At 44.5% G+C, this 15,986-nt stretch overlaps 1 pseudogene; it reads right to left on the bottom strand.

Annotated features, from left to right (window-relative positions):
* Positions 1–3,176: 3,176 nt before the first annotated feature.
* Positions 3,177–12,974, bottom strand: LOC110485155 (annotated as a pseudogene).
* Between the last annotated feature and the right edge of the window lie 3,012 nt (positions 12,975–15,986).

Genomic DNA, 15,986 nt, shown 5'->3' with positions numbered 1-15,986 from the left:
GGCCCAAAATTGTGTGTTCCTTTCTGCTCTGACAATGGCATGCCCATTCGTGCGAGATGTGGTGGATGAAGAAGCACTTGTGCTGAGGAGAGCCTTCAGGTGAGAAAGGGTCTTCAGGGACCGGTTGGACCCACTGGCCTTCCCTGATGACCATCTATATGAAAGATACAGGTTTTCTGCAGATGGCATCAGGTATCTATGCAGACTACTGGGTCCCAGGATTAAGCACCGCACTGCACGGAGCCATGCACTGAGTGTGGAGCAAATGGTTTGTGTGGCCTTGCGCTTTTTTGCTAGTGGAGCCTTCCTGTACTCAGTGGGGGATGCAGAACAGCTGAACAAGGCCACAATTTGCCGCACAATAAGGAGTGTGTGTCTGGCTATCAAAGCATTAGCAGATGTCTTCATCTCCTTCCCTGGCCACAGAAGACTCTGTGACATCAAAGAGGAGTTCTATAGGATTGCAGGTAAGAGGATCTACAAATTACAGGACAACTGTTAACACATAGTAGGATACTCATTACTTTGTGTGACAGGTTTCCCCAATGTCATTGGTGCAGTGGACTGCACACACATAAGGATAAAAGCCCCCTCAGGTGCCCATGAGGCCGATTTTGTGAATAGGAAATCCTTTCACAGCATTAATGTTCAGGTGAACATAACTTTTTGATATTGTCCATTGACGAACACTCTGCATTGCCAGTGATGTGCATTGATTGGTGTAATATTCCTCATCTTATGATTTCAGATGGTCTGCAATGCTGACTGTGTGATCAGCAATGTTGTGGCAAAATGGCCTGGCTCAGTCCATGACTCCAGAATCTTTCGGGCCTCTGAAATCTATCAGTGCCTATCACAAGGTAAGCCACACAACCCCTATTTATAACCATCATGGCTGTGTCAAGAATATCACTGTGTTTATGAGGTAGTAATGATGAGATTTTGTGTTGACAGGTGAATTCTCTGGTGTGTTGCTGGGAGACAGGGGGTATGGCTGGGGGTATGGCTGCCAGCCTTTTCTCCTGACACCTTTCACAGACCCCCAGGAAGCACAGCAGGCCTACAACCATGCCCATGCCAGGACCAGGGCCAGAGTTGAAATGACCTTTGGCCTCCTGAAGGCACGCTTTCACTGCCTTCACAAATTAAGGGTCAGCCCTGTTAGGGCATGTGATATTACTGTGGCTTGTGCTGTCCTCCACAATGTGGCCTGCCTGAGGAAGGAGAGGGCCCCCAGAGTGCCACCAGCCATGGACTGGGACAATCCGGCAATCTTCCCTGATGACGACAGTGGTCGGCTGCTGAGGGACCAATATGTGTTGAATTATTTTAGTTAGTATGTGTGCTTTCAATTTTGGTTAAATATGTCCTGCGGTGGCAGAGGAATTTGGGTTTTTTTGGGTTCGTTTTTTGACGAATTTGGCCTCTTATGATGTTTGTGCGGTATACTGTGTGTAATACAAGGCTGCAGGGAGGCTACTGCATCCATTCATTTGTCTGTTCAGTTGATGTGTATGGATTTGTCCTGCATTTATTTTAGTGTGCAGACATGCAGGGTGTGTTATACACATTCAAAGGTCTGTATATGTATCATTTTGTATAATATGCTTAGATTCTGTGCTTTCCATCTTGTAGAGTCACTGTGACTTCAGTTTTGAAAGGAGCTGATGGTTTACCTGCTTTGTTTTGTCCTTATTCAATAAAGGAACATAATGTTACACATTGTGTTTTTATATTCATATGGAATGTGTATTTGTTTATATGACAGAGTACTAGGGCCACACTGAAGAAAAAGGATAAAGTCATAAATTTATGAGGCTGGTTCTTTCTGCAGAAAAGCTACATATTGTTTTTACAGTTTTGATACTTATGACAATGTGATACTTAATATTCTGGCACATCAGCATGTCTTTGTTTATGAAACCATACTGAAGTACAATTTCACGAAATGCCCCACATCTGTCATTTTAACAACTGTCCTCCTTTAAAACAACTGGTTACAATATTATGACTTGTGTTTTTTTCCCCTCTGTGGCCCTAATACTCTAGCATTTTATATATAGCCTTATAGTCTATGGGAAACTGTAAATTATCTAATGATAGCAACATCTAAAAATCATTTTTTATCCAAAATCATTGAAATTAATGATCACAAACGTTTAAATAACAGTGGGTCTAGTTATATGTGATAACAATGTATAGTGAGCAGTGAAATAACTATTGGTTTCCATTTGTGGTGACTGCTGACTGACATTAGGGATGAGATTAAATAGATCCTGGAATTTAGCCTGGTCTGGAGCAGGCTAGCTCCACAGAATAAATCTCCATGGTAATTTATACCATAACATATCCTCCTGCCCCCTATCCATCTTTAGTGCAACCGGATTACGGATCAATTGAGCCAGGATCACCAAGATATCCTGGCTTAATCCCTTATCCTAGTTTTGTGCAACAGGCCCCAGGTATAGAACAAAGGTATTTTGTGCAGCATTTCCCCTACCACAACACAGCTGTAGGACATGATCAGAGCTTGATTAGTTGATTTGAATCAGCTGTGTAGTGCATACTTGGAAGAAGAAAAAAAAAATGTGCCCCAAGTTTGTGAAACCCTGAGTTAATGTGAAACATTGAACAATGCAAGAGATCCTCAACAGGACCTATCCACCAAGATAAATAAGAACCTTAGGCTAAACCATTTTGACACAAATATTAGAAAATTGTGACAAATAAGTGTACCATTGTGATTTCATGACTTACTGATTTGTGACCATGAAGTAATTCCAAGATTCCACACGTTTAGTCCCATCACCTGCCTTTCAGTGAATCAGTACATTGTGTACCAGTGTGTGTGCAATGGGTACTGGACATAATGCCAACAGTTGAATTGGAGGTCACAGGCAAAATGTAGAGATGAGACTTCTCTCCAACTTATTTTCACCGCATATGCCTCCATTTCTCTTTGTCCCTCCCTCCATCAGTCTCACAATCCCACACCCACTATTAATTTGCATCACATTCATCTTTGAGCACATTCACCTTAAAATATTTAATACATCACCTAATCAAACTTCCTCGCTATGACTCATCCGAGTTAACCACACTTTCATCAAGCAAATTCACCCTAAAACACTTTTACTTTCATAATCACACACATCTATCTCAACCTATCCTCTCACTCAAGCACACTGTGATCTTGAGAGCCAGGGGCACCTCCCTGTCCCCAGCAGAGGAAATGTCCTCTCAGAGAACTCGGCCACGCTGAAGCGGTACACCGACGAGCTAGTCTTGATGTTATAGAAGGTCACCTGACCCTCCTCACAATCCAGGAAGACATCCACTCTGGGGAGGCGCACCGATGCCTTAACCTTGGTGAGGGCGCGCAGGTGGGTGCACCCCCACCAGAGGGCGTAGTAACCGCTATTAGGGCTCATGTCAAACAGCCCTTTCCTCTGGGATGACTCCCACACCACACCCACCTTCCAGTCTTTATTCTCACCCACGTTCACCTGAGATGAAAAGACACAAAGAAACTAAGAAAGTGATACCGACAAAAGTTTCAGTGGGGACGAGCATGCAAATGTGGTCATCAGGGTTCGAGACCTTAAGACAAAAAATCATCTTTGGCGTGAAGAGCTCCAAGAGTGCAGACAGACATACCTGATTTTATCTTTTTTTTAGATCTGAGGGGAGAAGAAACATTTAGACATGTTTAAAATGGAAGTATGTGTGAGTACAGAATGAAAAAAAAAGGTTTTAAGTCCAAGCCCTAGAGTCCAAGCCCTAGAGAGCTCCGAGACAGGATTGTGTCGAGGCACAGATCTGGGGGAGGGTACCGAACAGTTTCTGCAGCATTGAAGGTCCCTTAAGAACAGTGGCCTCCATTTTTTAAATGGTTCCAAACTTCTTCCACCGAGACTCTTCTTACAGCTGGCCACCTGGCCAAACTGAGCACTCGGGGGGAGAAGGACCATGGTCAGGGAGGTGACCAAGAATCTGATGGTCACTTTGACAGAGCTCCTCTGTGGAGATGGGAGAACCTTCCAGAAGGACAACAAAGTCTGCAGCACTCCACCAACCAAGCCTTTATGGTAGAGTGGCCAGACTGAAGCCACTCCTCAGTAAAAGGCACGACAGCTTGCTTGAAGTTTGCCAAAAGGCACCCAAAAGACTCTCAGACCATGACAAACAAGATTCTCTGGTTGAGTGAAACCAAGACTCAAATATTTGGCCTGAATGCCAAGAGTTGTCTGGAGGAAACCTGGCACCATCCCCTTCCCTAAAGTGAAGTATGGTAGTGGCAGCATCATGCTGTGGGGATGTGTTTTTCAGCTGGGAGACTAGTCAGGATCTAGGGAAAGATGAACGGAACAAAAGTACAGAGAGATCCTTAATGAAAGCCTGCTCCAGAGCATTCAGGACCTGAAACTGGGCCAAAGGTTCACTTTCCAACAGGACAACGACCCTATGCACACAGCCAAGACAATGCAGGAGTGGCTCTGAATGTCCTTGATTGGCCCAGCCAGAGCCCGGACTTGAACCGGATCAAACATCTCTGGAGAGACCTGAAAATAGCTGTGCGGCGATACTTCCCATCCAACCTGACATAGATTGAGAGTAGAAGAATGGGAGAAACTCCCCAAATACAGGTGTGCCAAGCTTGTAGCGTCATACCCAAGAAGACTTAATGCTGTAATGGCTTAATGCTGCACTCCATCACTCTCCTTCTTGGTCAAATAGCCCTTACACAGCCTGGAGGTGTGTTTTGGGTCATTTTGGCGTATTGCTGCAGAATGATTTGGTAGCCATGCTGGTTAAGTGTACCTTGAATTCTTAATATATCACGGACAGTGCCCCATCACAACTCCTCCATGCTTCACGTGGGAACCACACATGCGGCAATCATCCATTCACCAACTCTGCGTCTCACAAAGACAAGGGGGTTGGAACCAAAAACCTAAAATTTGGACTCAGAGCAAAGGACAGATTTCCACAGGTTTCCACATTTGCAAGTGTTTCTTGGCCCAAGAAAGTCTCTTCTTATTTATGTCCTTTAGTAGTGGCGTCTTTGCAGAAATATGACCATGAAGGCCTGATTCACTCTCCTCTGAACAGTTGATGTTGAGATGTGTCTGTTACTTGAACTCTGTGAAGCATTTATTTGGGCTGCAATGTCTGAGGCTGGTAACTCCTCTGCAGCAGAGGTAACTCTGGGTCCTCCTTTCCTATGGCGGTCCTCCTGAGAGCCAGTTTCATCATAGCTCTTGATGGTTTTTGCGACTGCTCTTGAAGAAACATTCAAAGTTCTGGAAATTTTCCGGATTGACTGACCTTCATGTCTTATAGTAATGGACTGTTTGCTTATTTGAGCTGTCCTTGCCATAATATCGACTTGGTCTTTTACACAATTTAACTTTTAGCAAGGTACACCTGTTAATTTAAATGCATTCCAGGTGACTACCTCATGAAGATGATTGAGCAAATGCCAAGAGTGTGCAAAGCTGTCGACAAGGCAAAGGGTGGCTACTTTGAAGAATCTCAAATATTTATTCTACAATCTAGAAAGTAGTAAAAATAAAGAAAGACCCTTGAATGAGTAGGTTTGTCCAAACATTTGACTGGTACTGTGTGTGTGTGTGTGTGTGTGTGTGTGTGTGTGTGTGTGTATACACTGCTCAAAAAAATAAAGGGAACACTTAAACAACACAATGTAACTCCAAGTCAATCACACTTCTGTGAAATCAAACTGTCCACTTAGGAAGCAACACTGATTGACAATAAATGTCACATGCTGTTGTGCAAATGGAATAGACATCAGGTGGAAATTATAGGCAATTAACAAGACACCCCCAATAAAGGAGTGGTTCTGCAGCTGGTGACCACAGACCACTTCACAGTTCCTATGCTTCCTGGCTGATGTTTTGGTCACTTTTGAATGCTGGCCGTGCTTTCACTCTAGTGGTAGCATGAGACAGAGTCTACAACCCACACAAGTGGCTTAGGTAGTGCAGCTCATCCAGGATGGTACATCAATGCGAGCTGTGGCAAGAAGGTTTGCTGTGTCTGTCAGCATAGTGTCCAGAGCATGGAGGCACTACCAGGAGACAGGTCAGTACATCAGGAGACTTGGAGGAGGCCGTAGGAGAGCAACAACCCAGCAGCAGGACCGCTACCTCCGCCTTTGTGCAAGGAGGAGCAGGAGGAGCACTGCCAGAGCCCTGCAAAATGACCTCCAGCAGGCCAAAATTGTGCATGTGTCTGCTCAAACGGTCAGAAACAGACTCCATGAGGGTGGTATGAGGGCCCGACGTCCACAGGTGGGGGTTGTGCTTACAGCCCAACACCGTGCAGGACGTTTGCATTTGCCAGAGAACACCAAGATTGGCAAATTCGCCACTGGCGCCCTGTGCTCTTCACAGATGAAAGCAGGTTCACACTGAGCGCATGTGACAGACGTGACAGAGTCTGGAGACGCCGTGGAGAACATTCTGCTGCCTGCAACATCCTCCAGCATGACCGGTTTGGCAGTGGGTCAGTCATGGTGTGGGGTGGCATTTTTTGGGGGGGCCGCACACCTTCATGTGCTTGCCAGAGGTAGCCTGACTGCCATTAGGTACCGAGATGAGATCCTCAGACCCCTTGTGAGACCATATGCTGGTGCGGTTGGCCCTGGGTTCCTCCTAATGCAAGACAATGCTAGACCTCATGTGGCTGGAGTGTGTCAGCAGTTCCTGCAAGAGGAAGGCATTGATGCTATGGACTGGCCCGCCCGTTTCCCAGACCTGAATCCAATTGAGCACATCTGGGACATCATGTCTCGCTCCATCCACCAACGTTGCACCACAGACTGTCCAGGAGTTGGCGGATGCTTTAGTCCAGGTCTGGGAGGAGATCCCTCAGGAGACCATCCGCCACCTCATCAGGAGCATGCCCAGGCATTGTAGGGAGGTCATACAGGCACGTGGAGGCCACACACACTACTGAGCCTCATTTTGACTTGTTTTAAGGACATTACATCAAAGTTGGATCAGCCTGTAGTGTGGTTTTCCACTTTAATTTTGAGTGTGACTCCAAATCCAGACCTCCATGGGTTGATAAATTTGATTTCCATTGATAATTTTTGTGTGATTTTGTTGTCAGCACATTCAACTATGTAAAGAAAAAAGTATTTAATAAGAATATTTTATTCATTCAGATCTAGGATGTGTTATTTTAGTGTTCCCTTTATTTTTTTGAACAGTGTATATATATATATATATATATATATATATATATATATATATATATATATATATATGACGCAATTTAAATTGACCCACCTCGTAGAGACCACTGACTCTTAGTGGTCCGTAGTGTCTGTACACTGGTCGTACTGTCGCTCTCCCGTAGGGAAGTAACTGTAACACACGCGCACTGTGTTATATTAAAAAAAACAAATAGGTTGGTCCTCAACATACAGTGCATTCTACTTTATCAGGCCAGGTGTGATAGGTTGTGTTTCCTTTCTTGTGTGTTCATGTTCCTCCTGGTATTTTTTACAACCCACTTTTGTCAATGACTCATTCTTTGCCAGGCCGATGTTGCACCACAGTAATGGATGACGGAAGGAATGAGTTCTATTGGCATGAGGTATTTGAGTTGGAATCGTATTTTGACTGCTTGCAGACTAGGCTGACTTTCAGAGTGACTCAGCAGAATTCCTGTCTCAATATGTATCATCAACTCAGTAATTTATGAGAAAACCACAGTAGGGGAACAACTTATGAACAACTTATGACTATACAAAATAATAATGTTGTAGATGATCATAAGGAGGAAAAAAACTAAAATGAAACTACCATTATGAATATTTGGTAACTGATGTTCATTTTGAAAAGGATAATACAGAGGATTGTTTTAAACAACGAAAGTGATGGTGCTACTCACTGGAGACTCGGGAGTGCACCTCCCCCATGCGGATTTGAGCCATACTCTTCTTCAGTTCTCCCAGAACCACCTTCCCCTCCCCCAGAGAGAAATGCAGCGACACCTCTGCCTCAGCATCCAACTCCTGGGTGTCAGAGTCTGCCCGTAGGGGGGGCACTCGCCTCCTCAAAACTCAGTGGTTTGAAGGCAGGCATTGACAGATATGTTCAATTGAAAGACTTACAGTTCAGAGTTTAACATGAGTGGAATGGACTCTGGTAATATCTCTGATAGCTTGCACTTAGAGGCCATTGGAACGTATATGTGGCACACCCGGTGCAGGTCCCATCACCCTCAAAGTGTGAACCCCACCCAATTGTTACAACAGACACCCACAAATGATAAAAGGTGCCTCAGCTAAAACACATTCCCTCCATACCTGGAGGAAACAAATGTGGTCATCAGATGTGACCTGGGCTTCCAATCTGGATCGCCGCACCAGCAGCTGGCTAAGCTCCGCCTCCAAATGTGTCACTCGCCCCTCCCCCCTTGTTTCCACAGACGCCTGCTTCTCTTCCATCCCGCCCACCAGCTCGTCACGGATCCTGTCCACCGAGCAACTGAGCTCCCCCAGCAACTGCTCCACCTCCGACAGCTCACCCCGTGCATAGTTCTAGAAAAAAAAACAGTAGGATTAAGTTGCTCCTTGACGCTGATTTAAGGTCAGTTTCTTTCTCTCCAGTTGTGGTCATTATTGTGATCGCAGGTCAAAGAGAAAACATTCTGCCAACTGAAAAATGTGTGATTCAAACCTAATGTGTTTTTTTTTTAAACATTTTAATTGAGTATTTTCCATAATGTATCATAACAGGGGTATGGCAAACATCCTTTCGGTTGACTACACAGACTGTCTTGACCTGCTAATCGCCACTGCAGTGGGAGTAACGGTTGTGGGTACGTTCTCCTAACACTAGAGGGAGTGGTAGCGTGATCTGGTGAATATGAAGCCCGACATGTTGAGGGGTTTAGGGAAGGGGTCAAATAGATCTAACACAATGTTGATACAACGTTGGGGCCTGTGAATCAGCTGCCGACCCCGACGGTCTCCAGTCGGCTCCTGAGCTCATTCAGACGGAGGCGCTTCCCCTCAACCCTGTTCAGAATCTCTAGTTCTGTCTTCCCGATGAGTTTCTGTGTGACAGACAAAAGGACAGGAAAGAGATGGAGGATGAGCGACAACGAGACCAATTATGTGAATGCAGTGTCATTGAGAGTAGATCTGGCATCATGTCTGTTCACTACTTGTCCTAACTAGACAAGTCTGCTGGCCTGCTGCTGCTGCTGCTTAAACAGGCTCTTAGGGAACACTTAAGTAAAACGTGCTTTGTGAAGTGCAAAAAAAGATATATTTTTAGATGCAAATAGAAAAACATTGCTCTTGAAATAGCCATATACACACACACACACAGCAGATAACACAATGAAGTACATTCATTCAACAACAACAACAAAATCGTACATGTTATTCATTTGCCTTGAGCCAAACCCATTATCCAGAAGATTAGACCTAAATCATGTCAAATTGCTCATGTTTTTGGTCAGATGCCTGACAGAGATATTGAGGACTCTAGTGCCCAAAAGCCCATTTTTTTTTAGCACCATTGAGGACTTTGACCACAGTATGAGTCAAAATACTTGTATGTCTTCCTATAGGTTAAGGAAGGATCACATGATTTTGGGCTCCCGAGTGGCACAGCAATAGAAGGCACTGCATCTCAGGGCTAGAGGCTTCACTACAGACACCCTGGGTCGAATCCAGTATGTATCACAACCTGCCGTGATTGGGAGTCCCGATAGAGCCGCGCAAGATTTGCCCGGCGTCGTCCGGGTTTGGCCGTCATTGTAAATAAGAATTTGTTCTTAACTGACTTGCCAAGTCAAATAAAATCAGGAGGAATCCGCCAATGATTGCTACTCATGAGTAAACATTCCATAGCTGCAGGTGGCAGTAAATCAAACCTTGGCTTTATGTAACACATTCCAGGTCGCACCCTTCGTTTTGTCAACTCAGAAATAGTAGAAGAAATTGAGTACTTCAAAACAGTGATGGCCTCAATGGGAGCTGCCCATTTTCTCAGATACATTTACAGTGCCTTGCGAAAGTATTCGGCCCCCTTGAACTTTGCGACCTTTTGCCACATTTCAGGCTTCAAACATAAAGATATAAAACTGTATTTTTTTGTGAAGAATCAACAACAAGTGGGACACAATCATGAAGTGGAACGACATTTATTGGATATTTCAAACGTTTTTAACAAATCAAAAACTGAACAATTGGGCGTGCAAAATTATTCAGCCCCCTTAAGTTAATACTTTGTAGCGCCACCTTTTGCTGCGATTACAGCTGTAAGTCGCTTGGGGTATGTCTCTATCAGTTTTGCACATCGAGAGACTGACATTTTTTCCCATTCCTCCTTGCAAAACAGCTCGAGCTCAGTGAGGTTGGATGGAGAGCATTTGTGAACAGCAGTTTTCAGTTCTTTCCACAGATTCTCGATTGGATTCAGGTCTGGACTTTGACTTGGCCATTCTAACACCTGGATATGTTTATTTTTGAACCATTCCATTGTAGATTTTGCTTTATGTTTTGGATCATTGTCTTGTTGGAAGACAAATCTCCATCCCAGTCTCAGGTCTTTTGCAGACTCCATCAGGTTTTCTTCCAGAATGGTCCTGTATTTGGCTCCATCCATCTTCCCATCAATTTTAACCATCTTCCCTGTCCCTGCTGAAGAAAAGCAGGCCCAAACCATGATGCTGCCACCGCCATGTTTGACAGTGGGGATGGTGTGTTCAGCTGTGTTGCTTTTACGCCAAACATAACGTTTTGCATTGTTGCCAAAAAGTTCAATTTTGGTTTCATCTGACCAGAGCACCTTCTTCCACGTTTGGTGTGTCTCCCAGGTGGCTTGTGGCAAACTTTAAACGACACTTTTTATGGATATCTTTAAGAAATGTCTTTCTTCTTGCCACTCTTCCATAAAAGCCAGATTTGTGCAATATACGACTGATTATTGTCCTATGGACAGAGTCTCCCACCTCAGCTGTAGATCTCTGCAGTTCATCCAGAGTGATCATGGGCCTCTTGGCTGCATCTCTGATCAGTCTTCTCCTTGTATGAGCTGAAAGTTTAGAGGGACGGCCAGGTCTTGGTAGATTTGCAGTGGTCTGATACTCTTCCATTTCAATATTATCGCTTGCACAGTGCTCCTTGGGATGTTTAAAGCTTGGGAAATCTTTTTGTATCCTTATCCGGCTTTAAACTTCTTCACAACAGTATCTCGGACCTGCCTGGTGTGTTCCTTGTTCTTCATGATGCTCTCTGCGCTTTTGACGGACCTCTGAGACTATCACAGTGCAGGTGCATTTATACGGAGACTTGATTACACACAGGTGGATTATATTTATCATCATTAGTCATTTAGGTCAACATTGGATCATTCAGAGATCCTCACTGAACTTCTGGAGAGAGTTTGCTGCACTGAAAGTAAAGGGGCTGAATAATTTTGTACGCCCAATTTTTCAGTTTTTGATTTGTTATAAAAGTTTTAAATATCCAATAAATGTCGTTCCACTTCATGATTGTGTCCCACTTGTTGTTGATTCTTCACAAAAAAAAATACAGTTTTATATCTTTATGTTTGAAGCCTGAAATGTGGCAAAAGGTCGCAAAGTTCAAGGGGGCCGAATACTTTCGCAAGGCACTGTAAGCGATGAGCTGTTCCTTTGTTTTCTGCTCAGAGCCAAAGGAGGATCGTATGTTATATTTAATGACTATTAAAATATAGTGCATCCGGGAGCTGTCAAATTGTGATGCAGTCATTGAATGGAAATGTGTTGCTAAATCTGTAAAGTTCCACAGTTCCCAATCACTTTTTTACCCTCTTGGTTCAAGAATTTACAGTTATCTGAAAGCCAACCAGAGAAAAACCCAGTCACTGTTTCTATGCAAGTGGTTTACATTAGAAATGTGGATGCAGCTTAGACAAGAACATAATCAACTCCCATCTCAGACAATCTTTAGAGTAAAATCTGCATTGCAAAAGGGATTTTAGTGGCTTGTTTACAAAAAGGTGTCATCTATGTCATCTGCATTGCAAGAAGATGAGACGCCCCTATGACCTACAAACTAGTGGCCAATACTCAGTCTTTCAAAGGTTCAATCAAAATGCAAGTTGTAATATAAAAAAAAGTAACCTAAATAAAACACCAGACACCAACCACAGAACTAGAATGAAATTATACTTCTTCAAGGAACACGTCCAACCCCAAGAAACACACCACACTCTTAAGTAGCCTTCAGACTATAACCTTGGCACAAAAAGCATCTTTGAGCTGCGCGGGCCATTGAAGTTCTGAAGGGGTGTGTGCTCCAAGAGCCTGATGTGAAAGCTGCTTTGCCTTCTCACCTGTTTGCTGACTCTGTCTGCACGGACACGGTGCGGTGCTCCTCCAGCACACAGATACAGATCTGGTCCGTGCGGCAGTACACCTCCAGAAGCCGGTGGTGCAGTGGGCAGGGTGCGGCCGCGAAGCGCTCCCCGGGTCTCCAGGAGCTGGTGGTTGGAGTAGAAGGGTGTGTTCAGGTGAGGCTGCACATGGGCCTCGCAGTAGGATGCCGTGCAGGTCAAACACGAGCTGATCGCCACTTGTTTCTTCCCTGTGCACACGTCACATTTGATCATCTCCTCCAGAAAGGGGTTGCTGTTGGCCATGGCTCCTGGGGTCTTCATGTCCAACATGTGCGGATTTGCCGTGGTGTAGCGAGCTTCTTTGAATTACTCAGCGATATGGGCGAAAACTCGGTTGATGTTGAGCTGAGGCCGCTCGGGGAACTGATGCTTGCAGAGTGGGCAGGTGCAGGTGGAGCTGGAGGCAACGTAGCCTCCGATGCAACCCTGGCAGAAGTTGTGTCCACAGGGCGTCGACACTGGGTTGTTGAACAGGTCCAAGCAGATGGAGCAGGTCAGCACCTGCTCTGAAATCATCTCCATGACCCCTGCCTCAGCCATCATTTTCTCCTACCCGAAGCTCTACGGGTGAGACAACGTACCCAGTCACACAAAAACATTGAACTAGGCCCATAGGTCAACACATAGGCCCAGTTCAATGTTTGTGACCTATGCAGAGAAGAGGTTAGGAAGAATCTCACCAACAGGAACCGCTTTGAAAATCACAACTGGATAGTTTTAGAATGGGCCAAGGACAATTGTCCCTTACAAGGCAAACAAATGATGGTCACAAAATACAAATGCTGATAGACACATTTTGGACTAAGTTGTTTATTACAGTAAGGGTTGTATCACAAATAGTAATTCCTATTTTTATCAAGCATTTTGACAAAGCATTCTATAACTAAACTTGTCCCTGTCTAGGTGAATATTTTTTAGTTAGCTGAACACACCTTAACCGATCCCAGAGAAGTATTTTTAAACTGATTTCAGACTTGTTGTAGATTAGAGACAAGAGGTGTGTCTGACAGTGGACAAACTATCACTGATATGCACAGGTCAATTGTGGGCCACCTCCACTGGGATTGGCCTAACACCTGTTTACAATTAGTGCTGATTCACGCCAAGGGTTTATCTCAATAGTCTAAAGTGACTACCTTGCCTCTCTTCCTCTCATCTGCTCTGATCCAAGTAATTACCCTCATCAATCCAGAAGGCTGTGTCTGGTTTTTCAGAATGCTCTCTATTCTAGTCCATTGATATTTCTGGTCCAACAGCGTTCCATTACATTTTCAAAAGACTCTCTCTCTCCTATGCTGTGTGTGTGTGTGTGTGTGTGTGTGTGTGTGTGTGTGTGTGTGTGTGTGTGTGTGTGTGTGTGTGTGTGTGTGTGTGTGTGTGTGTGTGTGTGTGTGTGTGTGTGTGTGTGTGTGTGTGTGTGTGTGTGTGTGTGTGTGTTTTTTTTCTCCACATAATTCCAACAGTGCACCTTGTGTGCTCTCATAATTCCTCCTGAAAGCACAACAATAGACAATTCTACCCCACATAGGCCTAATGGGAGCACACAGATGCAAGAGAGGTCGAAATCATTATTCTACCATGATACTGACAGACAGACAAACGTCATCCATGCAATTTAGACTGATGTGTGAGCTCATGGCGTTTAACCCACCATGTTTTAAGAATTGAATAGTCACTGAAGAACAGTCTCAGATTCCAGTACTTCCATTATCATTTGAACACAGGTCTCTGACCACAGGTACATTTTCAGACAGACAGGCTGACAGTGAATTTCCAACATTGCCATAATATCATTCTCTGCTTCGAGGCAGAGGACTCCATACTTCCGATGCTTTCCAACCCAATTTAACATACAATCTGTCAGGTTCTTCATGACTTATTTTGTAGTTAGTCCCAAAAGAAGCCTCCCTTGTCCAACCATTAATCTACCTGTGTGGCGTGCAAGTGATTTGGATACAAAAAGATTTCCCAAGCTTTAAACATCCCAAGGAGCACTGTGCAAGTGATAATATTGAAATGGAAGGAGTATCAGACCACTGCAAATCTACCAAGACCTGGCCGTCCCTCTAAACTTTCAGCTCATACAAGGAGAAGACTGATCAGAGATGCAGCCAAGAGGCCCATGATCACTCTGGATGAACTGCAGAGATCTACAGCTGAGGTGGGAGACTCTGTCCATAGGACAACAATCAGTCGTATATTGCACAAATCTGGCCTTTATGGAAGAGTGGCAAGAAGAGAGCCATTTCTTAAAGATATCCATAAAAAGTGTTGTTTAAAGTTTGCCACAAGCCACCTGGGAGACACACCAAACATGTGGAAGAAGGTGCTCTGGTCAGATGAAACCAAAATTGAACTTTTTGGCAACAATGCAAAACGTTATGTTTGGCGTAAAAGCAACACAGCTGAACACACCATCCCCACTGTCAAACATGATGGTGGCAGCATCATGGTTTGGGCCTGCTTTTCTTCAGCAGGGACAGGGAAGATGGTTAAAATTGATGGGAAGATGGATGGAGCCAAATACAGGACCATTCTGGAAGAAAACCTGATGGAGTCTGCAAAAGACCTGAGACTGGGACGGAGATTTGTCTTCCAACAAGACAATGATCCAAAACATAAAGCAAAATCAACAATGGAATGGTTCAAAAATAAACATATCCAGGTGTTAGAATGGCCAAGTCAAAGTCCAGACCTGAATCCAATCGAGAATCTGTGGAAAGAACTGAAAACTGCTGTTCACAAATGCTCTCCATCCAACCTCACTGAGCTCGAGCTGTTTGCAAGGAGGAATGGGAAAAAAAATTCAGTCTCTCGATGTGCAAAACTGATAGAGACATACCCCAAGCGACTTACAGCTGTAATCGCAGCAAAAGGTGGCGCTACAAAGTATTAACTTAAGGGGGCTGAATAATTTTGCACGCCCAATTTTTCAGTTTTTGATTTGTTAAAAAAGTTTTAAATATCCAATAAATGTCGTTCCAAATGTTGTTCAATGAACCATAAACAATTAATGAACATACACCTGTGGAACGGTCGTTGAGACTCTAACAGCTTACAGAGGGTAGGCAATTAAGGTCACAGTTATAAAAACTTGGGACACTAAAGAAGCCTTTCTACTCACTCTGAAAAACACCAAAAGAAAGATGTCCAGGGTCCCCGCTCATCTGCGTGAACGTGCCTTAGGCATGCTGCAAAGCGGCATGAGGACTGCAGATGTGGCCAGGGCAGTAAAATGCAATGTCCATACTGTGAGACGCCTAAGACAGTGCTACAGGGAGACAGAACGGACAGCTGATCGTCCTTGCAGTGGCAGACCACGTGTAACAACACCTGCACTGGATCGGTACATCCACGGGTACAGGATAGCAACAACAACTGCCCGAGTTACACCAGGAACGCACAATCCCTCCATCAGTGCTCAGACTGTCCGCAATAGGCTGAGAGAGGCTGGACTGAGGGCTTGTAGGCCTGTTGTAAGGCAGGTCCTCGATTTGGAGGTGGAGGGTCCTTCATGGTCTGGGGCGGTGTCACAGCATCATCGGACTGAGC

Source organism: Oncorhynchus mykiss, chromosome 13 (assembly GCF_013265735.2).
Source record: "Oncorhynchus mykiss isolate Arlee chromosome 13, USDA_OmykA_1.1, whole genome shotgun sequence".
NCBI classification, from domain to species: domain Eukaryota; kingdom Metazoa; phylum Chordata; class Actinopteri; order Salmoniformes; family Salmonidae; genus Oncorhynchus; species Oncorhynchus mykiss.
The sequence above is the reverse complement of the archived record's forward strand: the minus strand, read 5'-3'. Positions and strand labels throughout refer to the sequence as shown.